This window comes from Mastomys coucha, unplaced genomic scaffold (assembly GCF_008632895.1).
Source record: "Mastomys coucha isolate ucsf_1 unplaced genomic scaffold, UCSF_Mcou_1 pScaffold22, whole genome shotgun sequence".
Lineage (NCBI taxonomy): Eukaryota > Metazoa > Chordata > Mammalia > Rodentia > Muridae > Mastomys > Mastomys coucha.
Genome location: NW_022196905.1, coordinates 32,536,288 through 32,551,162, shown reverse-complemented (window position 1 = coordinate 32,551,162; position 14,875 = coordinate 32,536,288). Strand labels below are relative to the sequence as shown.

At 47.1% G+C, this 14,875-nt stretch overlaps 1 long non-coding RNA gene across 1 annotated transcript; it reads right to left on the bottom strand.

The window, feature by feature from the left end:
- Positions 1 to 11,605: 11,605 nt before the first annotated feature.
- Positions 11,606 to 12,829, bottom strand: LOC116070769. The gene is made up of 2 exons (XR_004110554.1): positions 12,733 to 12,829; positions 11,606 to 12,149 (listed from the first exon to the last, which is right to left on the bottom strand). It is a non-coding gene; the product is annotated as an uncharacterized LOC116070769 (long non-coding RNA).
- Between the last annotated feature and the right edge of the window lie 2,046 nt (positions 12,830 to 14,875).

Genomic DNA, 14,875 nt, shown 5'->3' with positions numbered 1-14,875 from the left:
CCTGGCCTGGTGGCTGCTCTGCCTGGGCACTGTGGCATCCTTGGAGTTTCTCTCCAGAGAACCAAGCACATTTACACCCTTACCCTCCTCAAGCCCTCTTGCAAGCCTGTGTGGAGATAACGATTCTGCCCCCACCTCAAAAGGGAAATCACTTGCTTAGTTATTTTTCAAGCTTACTAGGTAACAACTCTGGGTCTAGTATCCGCACTGAGATTTCCCTTGTGGACGACTCAGACTGGGGAATATTCCTAGCAGTGCCTGCCACTTCAGATGCTCTCTACTTCCTTGGCCAGTGGATGCACATGGGAGCATCCACATGACAGCAGCAGTCTGACCTTGTACAAAGTCCCAGGGATCCTGTTTATTTGTGACTCTGGCTATTGAGAGAGCATGGGCCCAGCATTCTAGCATACCCAGAGTCCTGGGTTCAATCTCCAGCATGGATGAAAACAAGTGGCTCTGTGAACCTTGAGCTGTGTGAACAATGCCAGACACAAAAGACCATACAGTGCATGCACTACATGACTACAGGATCCTGTGTGAGTCATCTAGACTAGACAGATCCAGAGAGACAGAAAGCAGATAGCCAGCTGCCAGGTACAGGGAAGGAGAATGGAAAAATGAATGCTTAATGGGCCCAGGGCTCTTTTTAGGGAGATTAAAACAATCTGGAATTAGCGAGTGTTTATTTAGGTCTGGGATGTACTCATGCCCTAATTTATGCCCCTCCCCCTACAAACTGTTTGGAGACAAGGCCCTTACGGAGGAAAGTAGGTTTGAACAGGCCATACGGGTAGGCCTAATGTGCTTGGTGTCCTAATAAGAGATGCCCATAGTATCCATCTCCCCACCTCTCCTCTCCCTTCCTTGCCTCTCTCTCCTGATACCCTGGGTTTGGATTGTGCAGTACAAGCCTTACAGGGAACCAACTTAGTTGAGGTCAGATAGTTTGTCCAGCCTGGTGCCATTGCCACCACCTTGACTGTGCCTCACTTTCCTCCTCTGCAAGATGCCAGTGGAGTGACTGTGCTCACAGGGTTTGCTGTGACGCTAGAAGGAATGACCCAGGAGGCCAGAGTACAGCCTGCAGGTCAGATGGAAGGCTAAGGTACGCCCTTACTCTTTTGTGGGGGTGGCGGGAGAGTCTCACCCCTTTGCTCGCTGATGTTCTCCCTCACCCTTCAATGGTACCCAGCCCATAGCAGGTATGGAATAGTCACTAGAAATGGAGAGTGGATGATGTGTGTGATAAACAACATTCCCTCCACAACAGTTGTTCATATGGCCAGGGGTATTCTGACAGGAAATCCAAGCAAAAATCAGTTGCTCCCATGGGTTGGACAGACACACACACACACACACACACACACATACACACACACACACACACACACACACACTGCCATTACTACACTGAAGTCCTAACCCCCAGCATATCAGGATATGACTTTGTTTGGAAAGTGGGTCACTGCAGGTGTCATTAATAAAAACAAGGCCATGCTGGAGGAAGGACGGGCTCCAGTGACTGGTGTCTTAGAAGGACATTTGGCCATAGGGACATGCACACAGCAAGAACTTCATCTGAGGATGGGCAAGATGCCTCTCTAAGCCTGACAGCCCAATTGGCTACTGCAGCCCTCCGAAGGAACCAGCCAGCCCTGGCCTCTCCAGCCCCGGGCTGGCGATCAATTGGGCTTTTCTGTTGTTTAAACCACCAAATTTGTGCCTCTTGGTTGCAGCAAACTAATTAAGTTCCTGGTGTTCCAGAGATTGAAACACCAAGTGTTGAAGTCTCACACTATTCACACCGCACATGAGTGTGCAGGTTAATTGCTTAATTATTTCAGAATCAGGGATGTGCAGAAAAAAGTAAACAGTGTCTGGCCCAGTTTTTGGCTGAGGAGAGAATCTTTAGGAATTACTTGCTCTCCCAGGACTTGGCTGTTGCCCTAACATGAACTTGGAGGTCTGAGGGTACCTGGGCTCATCCATGATAGGGGGGAAGAATCGGGTACTTGGATATGCCTGAACCTCAGGAAGCTGCTGCTCTGTGTCTTCAACTGGGGACCCTTGATCAGGGGCTCTCAGACACTCATTGCCTGAGGACAATACAAGGCTACCCCTCAACCCTACCATTACCACCTGTAACCTCTGGAACGACCATATTGGCCAACCCTTTGCCTATGGCAACCCTGGATGCATTTGCACTGTGTGCAACCTACTGTCATTTGTGCACCTCCAGGGCCTTAGCCTACGACAGGCAGGGAGGCCAGAGCATCCTCTGTGGGCCTGACTTTGCTCCCTCTTGAGTAATTCCTGGTTCGCCCCCATGGGGAGAGGCCACTGGAGCCTCCCTGCCCAGTCTCATGAAAGTCAGGGAGTGTGACAGTTTATCTTGAGTGTCAACTTGATGGGATTTAGAATCACCATGGAAACAGACCTCCCTCCGGAATAGGGGATTATCCAATAAGGGCTAATTGAAGCGGAAGAGGCCCATCATAAATACAAACAATTCCATGGCTGGAGTCCCAGAGTGGATAAGGGGAGAGTCAGCTGAACACCTGCAGTCATTTCTGTGCTTCCTGACCGGATGCAATGTGACCAGCCGCCTTCAGCTCCTGCTGCCCTGCCTCCTCTGCAGTGATGAACAACAAGCCCTGAGACCACCAGCCGAAGCAAAGGCTCTTCTTCCTTAAGTAATTTTTGCTGGGCATTTTGTCACAGCAACAAGACAGGAGTTGAGGAAGGACAGGAGCATATTTGAGCCACGGCACCCTCCGGTTCAGCCTATCCTTTCCTGTCCCAAGTCCTGTTATCCAGCCCTACACTGCTGGATCTACACCTTCTACCAGAGCCTGACCTGTGAGGTACAAAAGCACAAAATGAAGGAAGTTTTGAAAATCCCCTTTCCTGAACCAAACTATGGCTCTTGAGCATCCCCACTTCTGCAAGAAGCACCTCCCAGGTCAAAACAGGCCTGGGGCATTGCTCCTTGTTTGCACACCACCGAAGGTCTGACTTCACCTGCACCTGTCTGAGGCAGATGGATGCTTTGAGAGGCCCACAAGAAAGACTATGACCTCAGCAGCCACAGAGAAACAGGACTGATAGTGTACAAAAGAACATCCTTAACATTTGTCAGTGCTGATGCTTATGTGAGCCTGACCCAGCCAGTAGGGCAGGAGCCTCCTCCTCCTCGCTGGGACCTTGACACTGACCTTGTGCCTTGAGCCTGCTCCTCATCTGTAAGAGGGCCACAATGCCATTTCCCACCTGGCTGATTTAGGTAATCAATGTAAACCAGTGGTGGCCATTTCCTCCCCTCTTTATTTCCTCCCGTGTATGTGAGAGGAAAGGGACAGGAGACATTTCAAAATGTGCACTGTGCACCTTCATAGTAGCCTGTGACTTCATGCCGCTTTCATCTCATTGTTGATACATGTGAATAAAGTTGTATCTAGATACAGATTGACAAGGAGCTGTATGAATGGAAAACTCGGAGGCCAGGAGTTGCCTGGCCTGTGTCTGGCTTATCACAGCCAAGTATGACTATTAGTAAGTACCACTACCCTTACTTCTAGAAAGAACCTGCTGGGAGCTAGAACATGCTAGGCACCATGGTACACAATTTCAACCTTAGCCTGATGATAGGCTGCTCCAGGTCAGTTTCTACTGCTGTGATAAATACTATGACCAAAAACATCTTTGAGGAGGAAAGGGTGTATTTGGCTTCTACTTCACGATCACAGTCTCACTGTGGGAAGTTGGAGTGGAAACTCAAGCAGGAACCCAGAGGCAGGAACTGATGCAGAGGCCATGGAGGAACATTGCTTACTGCCTTGCTCCCCAAAGCTTGCTCAGTGTGCCTTCTTATACAACTCAGGACCACCAGCCCAGGGTGACACCTATAGCGGTGTCACATCAATCATGAATCAAGAAAATGCCCCCAAAAGCCTTGCCTACAGGCCAGTCTGATGAAGGCAATTCCACAATGGATGTTCAGTCTTCCCAGGTGACTCTAGCTTGTGTCAAGTTGACAAAACAAAACAACTAAATGGCACAGAGGCTGAAGAAGCAGGCCAACCTGGGCCACACAGTGAGACCTTGTGAAGAAAGAAGGAAGTGGGGGGTTGAGAGGAAGGGGAAGAGGGAAGGAGAGAAATGAAAACTACAGAGGAACAGAAATAATTCAAGAGTCTTAGATGTATGGTGGAGATCAGCCAATTGGAGCTGAGCAGGGGCAGGAGCAGGGAGAGGGTGAGGGAGCTCCTCCTGCTGGTGACCACAGACAGAGTAACCCATTGGAGACCAGAAGAAGGGAGTTGTTGGTAATAGAGCGCCTTCCCATCAACCTCACTCCAGGTGCTGTCCTTGCGCGTACCCCTCTGCTCCACATGGGCATTCCAGGGAGCATATCTTCTGCTCTCCCCCCTGCCGTGTGTCCACACACAGTACCAAGCTCTTCCCAGGCTGAAACGTGTCCGATTCTTTGAGCCATTGCCATAGTAGCAACAGTGGGTAACCTCCAACACTGCAAACCTATCGCTGTAGACCCCGCCAATGGAGCTGTCCAAGGGAGGTGCCACCAAGGCCCTTGGTGGTCAAGAGCTAAGCTTGCCTCCACCTCTCTGCTTCCTTGTGCATTCCAGTCGTGGACTCTGTATTCCCCCACTCCTCTCCAATCAATGAGCAGAACACAAACCTTCACCACACATTCTTCTTGCTACACGTGAAAACCATGGTTTCACCTGTTAGGAAAATAATTCTTAGCTGACTTCTGAAAGTGAAGTTTTGCCTATATTTTGGCATTTTTTTCTCTTGCTTTCTACTTAATTTATGCCTGAGTTTGGTGGGCTTCTCAAATAGAGAGTGTCTACTTGGCTGACTGAACAAGGTCCAGAAGCCTTGAAGGCTGAAGGCCCAGATGAAGGAGTGACATGGCCAGTCCTTCCTGGGGCTTCTTTCTCTCCCTGGCTTGCAGAAGTTGTCTGCTTCCTGTGCCACACAGACTCTTCCTCTGTGTGTCTGTGTCCCCATCTCTTCTTCTCAGAAGGCTGCTGTTAAAACTGGTTCAGACCCAACTGTGTGACCTTATTTTACTTTAATTATCTCTTCAGGGGTTCAGTCTCCACACACAGCTGCATCCTGAGGTTCTGGAAATGAAGACCTCATTTTGGTGAGGGACACAAATTGGTCCCCAAGATGGAACAAGAAGCAGGAAGTATCAAAGTCTATGGTGTGGAGAGACCTGGTGTATCGTAGCCAGGGAGAGAGGCGTCAGAACCCTGCGGGTTGGCCTGAATATAGTGTTTGGCATGTATAAGTAGTGTCCACTAGGGACCACGTGCTTGTGTCTGTCAATAATTTCAAACTCCTGTATTATAAAGCTAATTGCAGGCAAGATCAGTAGCAGAAGAAAGGGGTCATTTTATTTTGTCCCTAGGACTCTCAGTGCAGCAGATTTTCTTACCAAGGCACCCTGTTGTGGACTCTGATCAGCATTAGAGAGTTAAGTCTTGATGAGCTGCCATGGTTTCTTTCTTGCAGGTATCCCACAGGTGGTGTCTTAATATAGTGCATGGAAACCTGATTGACCACTGAGCTAAAGACATGATGAGGCCCTTGTTGCTAGGAAAACAGCAGACTTGAGCCCAGGGTGTACACTTGTTGTGATTCCTGGCTCCAGCCTCGCACACCCAGGACCTCCATGAGACTCCATAAGACCCTTAACAGTTCCAGTGACGACCACTGAGCTGTGGAAGAAGAGAATGCTGGAAATGACTGGTTAATCATGTCTGCCACATGGAGTCTAGGGCTGCACCCACAGAATTTTCTGTATGTGTGTGTATGTGTGTGTGTGCTTTTGTATGTGCACTTGCAGATGCATGGTGGGGGCAGAGGTCAACCTCAGGTGTCTTTTTCAATTGCTCTTCACATTACTTGAGATGGCCTCTCAGTGAAACTAGAGCTCATCAATCCAGCCAGACTAGGTGGCCTGTAAGTTTCCATGATCATTCTGTGTCTGCTGCCTCTTCAACACAAGGATAACACATGTACACAGCTATACCTAGCTTTTTTCTCAAGAGCTGGGGATCTGAACTCAGGTCTTCACGCTTGCGCAGCAGCACAACTAAGGAATCTCCCTGGGCCCCTGTTTGGTTATTTATAAAGATTGCCTCACTCTAAGAAGACTGGGCATACAAATCTATGCATTTATAAAAGAGCCACTGGGCTGAGACAAAGAGAAACCAGAAATACTCAATAAGGTGAGGCACCAGGTACAGTTCCCACATGGAAATATGCATTGGGGAAGGAGACAGTATATATGACTCACAAAGACTGGAGTTTTAATGTGAGAAGTGAGGAGAAAGACCTGGAGCAGGTCTTTCCTTAGGCCCTCAGAGGGAACACAGCCCTGCTGACCCCTGGATCTAACTTCTAGCCTGCAGCACTATAGGACAGCCAATTACTGTTCTCCAGTCTCCTTGGTTTGTGTAATGGTATTGTGGCATCCCTAGCAAACTAATTAATACACAGATGGTCCTGCCACTCACACACAGGACAGGAGCTGTCTTCAGCTAGGAGATTCCTGGTGACCAAAGCAGCAAGGAATCTGTTACTAGGCTCCACATTCAGGCAGGCTAGGGCAGCCATTTCCACAGAATAGACAGATTCATGTGTTTAGCACAGTGATGGAGAGTCAGATGGTGCTTTAAAATAATATCACCTGGCATTTTTGTTTTAAACTTTCACAACTATGATTTTTTTCCCCTGTAAAATCATCATCTTGGAAACCAGAAGGCAAGAGATATCTGCCCCTCCAGCCCTGTGGCTTTAGACTCTTACAACCTTCTTCCAGAAGCTGGTGTCCACTTTCATGGTAGAGAAAGCACTAATAGGGGAATGCATGGGCTGTGGGCTCCAGCCAAGCCACAGGCCAGGCAGCCCCGTTTCCCAGGCCTGTGCTATGAGAACTATTTCCAGTGCTGGCCACAGACCAGGGAAAAGCCAGTCTCTGCTATGGGTTAACTTTTCCCCTTGGCTAAGAGGAAGCCCTGCCTCCAACACACACACACATACACACACATACACACACACACACACACACACAAACACACCATCATTCTATTCCCTCCATCTTGTAGTGGGATTCCTGGGAAAGTGCCTGCCTTCTCTAATCCTGGCTGGCTTCCTCTGTGAAGGCCTGCTGGGCTCATGTGACTGGTGCTGCAGGCAGATCTGTGGCTTCAGTTGCAGTGTTTCCTCACTTGGTGGGTTTTAGGAACTTCCTGAACCCCCCACTCTGTTTGGTAGCTTTTTCCAGCCTGACTGACTGCACCAGAGAAAGGCCTGGACATCTCCATACTAAATCACCTCAATAGTCACCTTGAGGGAATGTGCTAGAATATCTAACCTTAACATGTGGCAGGCCTCCAGACTTTGGTTCTCACACCAACTTACTTTTTTTTTTCCCCTTCAGGCAAAAAAGCATAACTATTTATCATCATTTGTTGTATGTGTATACATGTCTACATATATGTGTGTGCATGTGTGTCTGCATGTACAGGTCCTGATGCACATGTATGTGTGTGCATGTGGAGGCCCAAGGACAACCTCAGGTGTCATTCTTTAGGTGCTGGTCCCTGCTTTTGGCAGTGTGATGGTTTGAGAATGGCCTCCATAAGCTCATATGTTTGAATAATTGGTCCTTAGTTGGTGGCACTGTTTGGGAAGGATTAGGAGGTGTGGCTTCATTGGAGGAGGTGTGCCGCTAAGATAGTCTTTGAGGCTTCAAAAGCCAATGCTACTCCCAATGAGCTCTCTGCTTCCCATCTGTGAGCTCCCAGCTGCTCCTCCAGCACCATGTCTGCCTGTTAGCATGCTCCTCATTCTGATGGTGATGGACTCTAACCCTCTGGAACTGTAAACCTCAAATAAACCCTTCATTTTATAAGTTTACTTGGTCATGGTGCTTTATCACAGCAATAAAAAACTAAGATAGACAGGGTCTCTCACTGGCTTGGAACTTGCCAAGTAGGCCAGCCTGGTTAACCAGGGAGTCTTAGTATTCGCCTCTCTCTGCCTCCTTCGTACTGGATGACACCTTCATACTGTCTTGCTCAGCTGCTGCTGCTCCTTCCTTCTTTCTTTTCTTCCTTCCTTCCTTTGTTCCTTTTCTTTTCTTTCTTCCTTCCTTTGTTCCTTCCTTCTTTCCTTTCTTCTTCCTCTTCTTCTTCTTCCTTCTTTTTCTTTCCTCCTCTTTCTCCTCCTCCTTCTAATGTGGGTTCTTGGGATTGAACTCAGATCCTTGTGCTTGGGGTTGAACTCAGAAAGCTGAACAAACAAACATGTTGCCAACTGAGCTATTTCCAGTTGACAGATCTTTAAGCTTCTCTATATATATCTCCTCTCTCTCTCTCTCTCTCTCTCTCTCTCTCTCTCTCTTTCTCTTTCTCTCTCTCTCTTTCTCTCCCCTCTCTCTCTGTCTCTCTGTCTCTGTCTCTGTCTCTCTCTCTCTCTCTTTCCTTTCTTATTCTCTTTTGGCTACAGATGTCAGTGTGAATATCACTTGTTTCCTTGGTCATTTAAAATGACAGTCCCTAGCTCTAGGACATGCAGAACAGCAGTTCTGGGAAGGTAGACAGTGGTTATGCATGTGGCTAGTAGCTGCCTTTGGTCCTCCTCTTTGTCACCTTCATCAGATGGTGGTTGGGAACAGGCTGTCTGTCTTCTCCCACAGGAGGATACAGTCATAATCTTACCCCCATGGGAATGATACAGGAAGGACTAAGGTGCTATGGTCACTCACAGGTTTACTCAGGATCTGTTCAAAAAACACCAGCTGTACAATCCAGCCTTTTAATGCCTCATTGAATGTGTCCTTTCATCAGTGACCTGTGCTCCCTGGCCTCTCTTATCTCACTGCTGGACTATATGTATGTATTCAGCTGGATGCCCACTTTCTGGAGCTCTGGGGATGAAGGCACAAGTAGATGTGAATATGTAGAACTATCAGTTCTGGGACATTTCAGACAAAGAAGTGTGTGTTCATGTGTCCATATGCATATACAGCTGGAAGAGGACATCAGCCACTGTCCCTTATCACCCACTGTGGTGGTTTGAAAAGGAATGGCCTCCATAGACTCATGTGTTTGAATGCTTGGCCCACAGGGACTGGTACTGTTAGGAGGTGTGGTCTTGTTAGAGTAGGCATGGCCTTGTTGGAGGAAGTGTATCACTGTACGGGTGGGTTTTGAGGTCTCCTATGCTCAAGTTATATCCAGTGTGGCACACAATCCCCTTCTCCTGCATCATGTCTGCCTGGAGACTAACATGCTTCCTGCTTGATGATACTAGACTAAACCTCCAAAACTGTAAGCCAGCCCTAATTAAATGTTTTTCTTTATAAGAGTTGCCTTGGTCATGGTATCTCTTCACAGCATAAAACCCTAAGGACACCTATAATCTCATTTTTGAGGTAGTGTCTTCTACTAAGGTGGAAGCTTGTGGTTTGGGCTAGACAGGCTGCCCTACCAGCTAACTCCTAAGATCTATCTGCCTGTCTCTACTCTTCAATGCTAGGGTTACTGTTGCATGTGACCATGTCTGACTTTTATGTGGTCGCTAGGGATTTGAACTCAGGAGTCTTATAGCAAGCTATTTTATCCACTGAACCACCTCCATAACCCTCACCTCTGCTTCTTTGAGCAGAGCCTATGCAAGACCTTTGTAGACCCTATAGGCTAAGCTTGCCACTTGTGCTCAAACCACATGTCACTGGTATCCTGGTGGGAAATTCTGATCTAACCTGCTATTAAGCCTTTGCTTCCACATCTGTGATCACCTCTGAGCCCACAGAGGAACCTGGATGGGTTCTTTCTGCCTCTTCAATTTCTATATCCTGTCCCATGCCTTGTGTGCCTGTCCCATCATGTATAGGAGGAGGGAGGTGGGATCTGTTGTAAAGGGGAAAGAAGGGTCCTCCATGGCTGCTAAGGCTCACATTTGCTCTTGCCTGTGAAGTGCCCCTGGCCACAGCCTACCCCCATTCTCCATCCTTCCATGGCTCTTGGCAGCCCACCCTGTCGCCACTGTGCAAGTCGTAGGGATCTCACCAGCACACCAGTCTCAGGAGATCCAGAGTCACATAGGAAGAGAGTCTCAACGAGGGCTTGCCTAGATCAGGTTGGCCTGTGGGCATGTCTTGAGGAGTTGCCTTGACTGTGTTCATTGATGTGAAAAGACTCAGCTCGCTGTGGCCAGCACCACTCCCTAGAGTTTCTGAACTGTCTAAGTGTAGAGAGCAAAGAGCCAGAGCTAAGCACCGACAAGCATGCTGACATTCATTCTCCTTCTATAACTTCAAGTTTCTTCAAGCTCCTGCCTGACTTCACATAGCGATAACTGTAATCTGGAGTTTTAAACAAATAAGCCCATTCTTCCTTAGAGTTGCTTTTGTCCGGGCATTTTATCCCAGCAACAGGAAACTAAAGCAATCAGTATTGGCTGATCAATATATGCCAGTCTGAAGTCCTCTGGGCACTTGATACTGTCACTTAACTTACAGAAGGGAAAATTGAGGCACCGAGAGGTGACATAACTGGCCCAGCTCATCGTCACAGAGCAGCAGAGCTCAGATGAAGCTTGTGCACCCCAACATCTTCAAATGCACAAGGCTGAAGCATCCCAGGGCCTTTACACCAGTAGCCAATTCTCCCTGCCAGAGCAAGCCTGAATTAGTTGCCTGTGGCAGTCAGATCAAATCACCACCAACAGGTGGCTTAAAACAATATTTTTTCCCCTTAGTTCCCTAAGGCCAGAAGTCAGAAATCAAGGTGTCAGTATGAATATGCTCCTGCTAATGGCTCAAGAGAAGTCTCTTCTGCTGCACTGTGGGGCTCCTGGCAGTCATTGGGTTACAGCTGCATGGGCACCCTTACTCTCCACATACACCACATGGCCTTAGCACAAAAGAAGCAGACAGGGGAGGGCTGGAGGCCCTAAGACACCTGTCACTTTGTCTCAAGTAGTGCAGGCTGTGTGATCTTAACACAGCAGAGACGTGTGCTCTTGGTTGTCCTCCAGTGAGCACTTTAACCTGTTGGTGTCAGGGGCCCCCAAGCTGAAGCAATGCCTTTAGGAGGTAGTGGGCAGGCTGTGGACATGGCCCACGGGAAGATATGCTACTGGTTGAACAGACTGCAACTGTTTAAATCTCTGATCATCCTGCCTCTGTCAGCCGTTACAGCCAATACCTCTTAAGGCTGGGAGATGGCTCAGCTGGTAAAGCTCGTGTTGTATAATTGGAAGGGCCTGAGTTCAATCTGCAGAATCTACATTCAAAGCCAGCCATGGTGGCGTATGTTTGTTCTAGTGCTGGGAAAGCTGAGACAGGAGGACATCTGGGCTCGTAAGCTATCTCCTGGCCCCAATGAGAGATTTTTGTCCCCGAAAAATTAGGTGGATGGTGCCTCTGAAGAATGACACTTGAGGTTGACCTTTGGCCTCCACACAGGTGTGCATCACCATCCATGAACACATACAAATATATAGCCACAAACAAACAAACTAAAAATTATTTCTTGCCCTTTGAATGAGTGGAAGATACTATTTTTAAGATTTATTGTAATTGTTTTTAATTATTTGTGTAGGGTTACGTGCAGGTGTCTTTGGATGCCTGAGATCTCCTGACGCTGAGTTATAGGCACTTGTGAGTCATCTTATATGGGTGCTGGGAATTGACCTGGGGTCCTCTACTAGAGAAGGAGGCATTCTTAGTAGCTGAGTCATCTCTCTAGCTCAGAAAGTTACTATTTTCAGTAAAGCAGTGGTCACGCCAATACTGGAAATGCTCTGACAAGTCACTCTCTTCAGCCATCTAAGCAGTCAAGAGTCTGAGGCAGGAGGATCACAAGTTCCAGGAAAACCTGAGCCGCACAGTTGAACCCTGACTCAAAACCTAAAATATAAACAAATAGCCATTCTTTTCCATTGCTGTGGTCTCTTTGGGGGAAGTAATTTGATCGTGTTTCCCAAGTGTTTCCAAAAGGCTGCTCCTATTTGATTCCATGATTCACTTATAAAATCTCTCCAAAGGAAATAATCAGAGACATGGCCAAGGTTTCCACATAATGATGTTATTGCAGCATCTAAAAAAATAGTGGTTAAAAACAAATTAGAGATAGCTTAGATGACTAACCATAAGTGATTGCTTAAATAAACAATGGCATATTGGCAGGGCAGGAACATGCTCAAAGGGTTCCTAATAACTTGGAAGAATGCTTATGCTGTGAAAAATGATACAGGATTGAATGCCCAGCAGGATCACAAATGTGCACAAAACCAGGCAAAGAAGAAAGAATTTGAGCTGCCCATTAGAATGAACCTCATCAAAGGATGTGTCATCTCCTAGGATGACAGAGGGACTCCCTGGGACAGATGTGGGCACTGTTCAAATGTAAGTTGTGCTGCCTCTTTGGCACTGGCGTCTCCTGGAGCTACTTAAAAGCCTTGGAATCTTCTGAGCAATGGGTGTCATTGGTTCCTCACACAGAGCCCAAAGTCAGTCTGTATTTGGCTAATGAATTGGTTCAAGGTAGAACCTTATGGACTTGGGATGGAATGAGTGTCCTGGAAGGCCGAGACATTAGTAGATGTTCTAGTTTCCTTTCTGTGGATGTGATAAAATACTCTGACCAAATGCAGCTTAGGAGAGGGAGGGGCTTATTTCACCTTAGACACTTCCATGTCACAGCCCATCATGAAAGAAGTCAGGGCAGGAACTTGAAGGAGCTTGAAGCAGAAACCTTGGAGAAATCCGGCTGGCTGGCTCACTCAAATAGGATCAGCTTGCTTGCCGTCAAACCTGAAAACTTGAGTTTGGTTTCCAGGACCCACATGGTAGAAGGAAAAGACTGAATCCTTTAAGTTGTACTCGGACTACACACACACACTCACATGCTCACACTCACACATGCACATATGCATGCACACACACACACATGCTCACACTCATGTATGTATGCATGCATGCACACACATGCTCACATTCACACACACACACGTGTGCATACATGCATATACATATACTGGCATTGACATGCACTCACCCATGCACATGCACACAAAATAAAACATTTTAATATAAAAAATAATGTGTTTCACCATACAGTGGTGGTGCACACCTTTAATATCAGCACTAAGGAGGCAGAGACAGGTGGAACTCTATGAGTTTGAGGCCAGCCTGGTCTACACAGAAAGCTCTAGGACAGCCATGGTTACATAGAGAAACCTGGTCTTCAATTCTCCTCCACCCCCAAACAACAACCACCAAACAAAAACAAAAAAAAAAAAAAAAAAAAAAAAAAAAAAAAAAGCAAAAAATGAAAACACCAATAAAAACCAGGCAGAACCACTCTGCCTCACAGATGCCCTCTTCTCCCCCCTCCAAAAAAAATGTTTTCAGGGCCCAGAGGCCTCTGAGCTGAAACTGACCCAAAGGCTTCCTCTCTGAGGATTAGATCTCGTGGTACTAGAAGGTGCTGTGCAAGCTTCCAAAGCAAGGAATCAGCCTGGAGTCTCACAAAGCTATGAAACCTATGAACTACGACAAGGACCACCATGGCCCAATAACCCTAAAGATGCAGTAATGGCTTACATCCCTTGGAGTTAAACAACAGCCCTCTTGAGTTTAAGATCTGCCCAACCAAAGGAAAAATCATACCTAGCACTGAAAACCTAACCAACTCTCCAGGGCTAGTGAAGCCATGGATCTTGGAGGAGAACCTACAACGACCACTTTAGCAAACCAGCACAATCCCTAACTGCATTATAATATTTGTCCTTATACCCACAGCTAAGTGTAGTCTTCACCTCTCACCCAGGAAACTTCTCTTGGCCACAGGCTGAGACCATGTTACAGAAAACCACAACCTATCAAAATATGAAGTTGTAGAGCTCAATCCAAATGAGTGTGTCTAGAGTAGAACACACACCTAAGGCTTATGGAACCTTGTCAAAGAGCGGGCAGAAAGAGTGTGGGGGCCAAAAGAACAGGAAGTTTGCTTTGAGACTGTATTGCCTGGTAATGTCCAAAGCTACACCCATAGTGTCCTCAAAATGACAATCAGAGCCGGGCAGTGGTGGCGCACACCTTTAGTCCCAGCGCTTTGGAGGCAGAGGCAGGCGGATTTCTGAGTTCGAGGCTAGCCTGGTCTACAGAGTGAGTTCCAGGACAACCAGGGATATATAGAGAAACCCTGTCTAGAACCCCCCTCCCCAAAAAATGACTATCAGACACTATAATAGACATGCTGAAGGGGGTGGGAGGAAGCCTATGAGGCCTCAACCTTACACAAAGAACTACAGGCAACTAGGGAATGCTAGTTGGAGAAAGAGTCTTCCCTAAGGAAGAGCACATAAATTGGTTATCAAATAAACACTAGTCACCCAGGAAAACATACATACAAGTAACATTACATACACAGGCTGAGTGTGTTGCATTTATGTGTTAGGCATATGTATGTGTCTATCAACAAGTAATAAAAAAAGATGCCATGGATCTGATAGAGGGGTGTGTGGGAGGATTTGGAGTGAGGAAAGGGAAGAGGGAATAATGTAATCATATCATAACCTCAAAAAATAAAGATAATTTAAAATTTTAAGTTGCATATTCCCAAGAGTCACAGGTAATACAGGTGCAAGGACACTTTGCTATTTTGAAAGGGAGAAGCCAGCAAGGAATGACTAATGCAAAGGCAGACTAAGCCTTGGGGCAGCTCTCCATCTCAGGGATCTAGTCTAGCAGCCCAATACACTGCTGAAACTTGAGCCCTAGTTTCCCTCTCTCTCTCTCTCTCTCTCTCTCTCTCTCTCT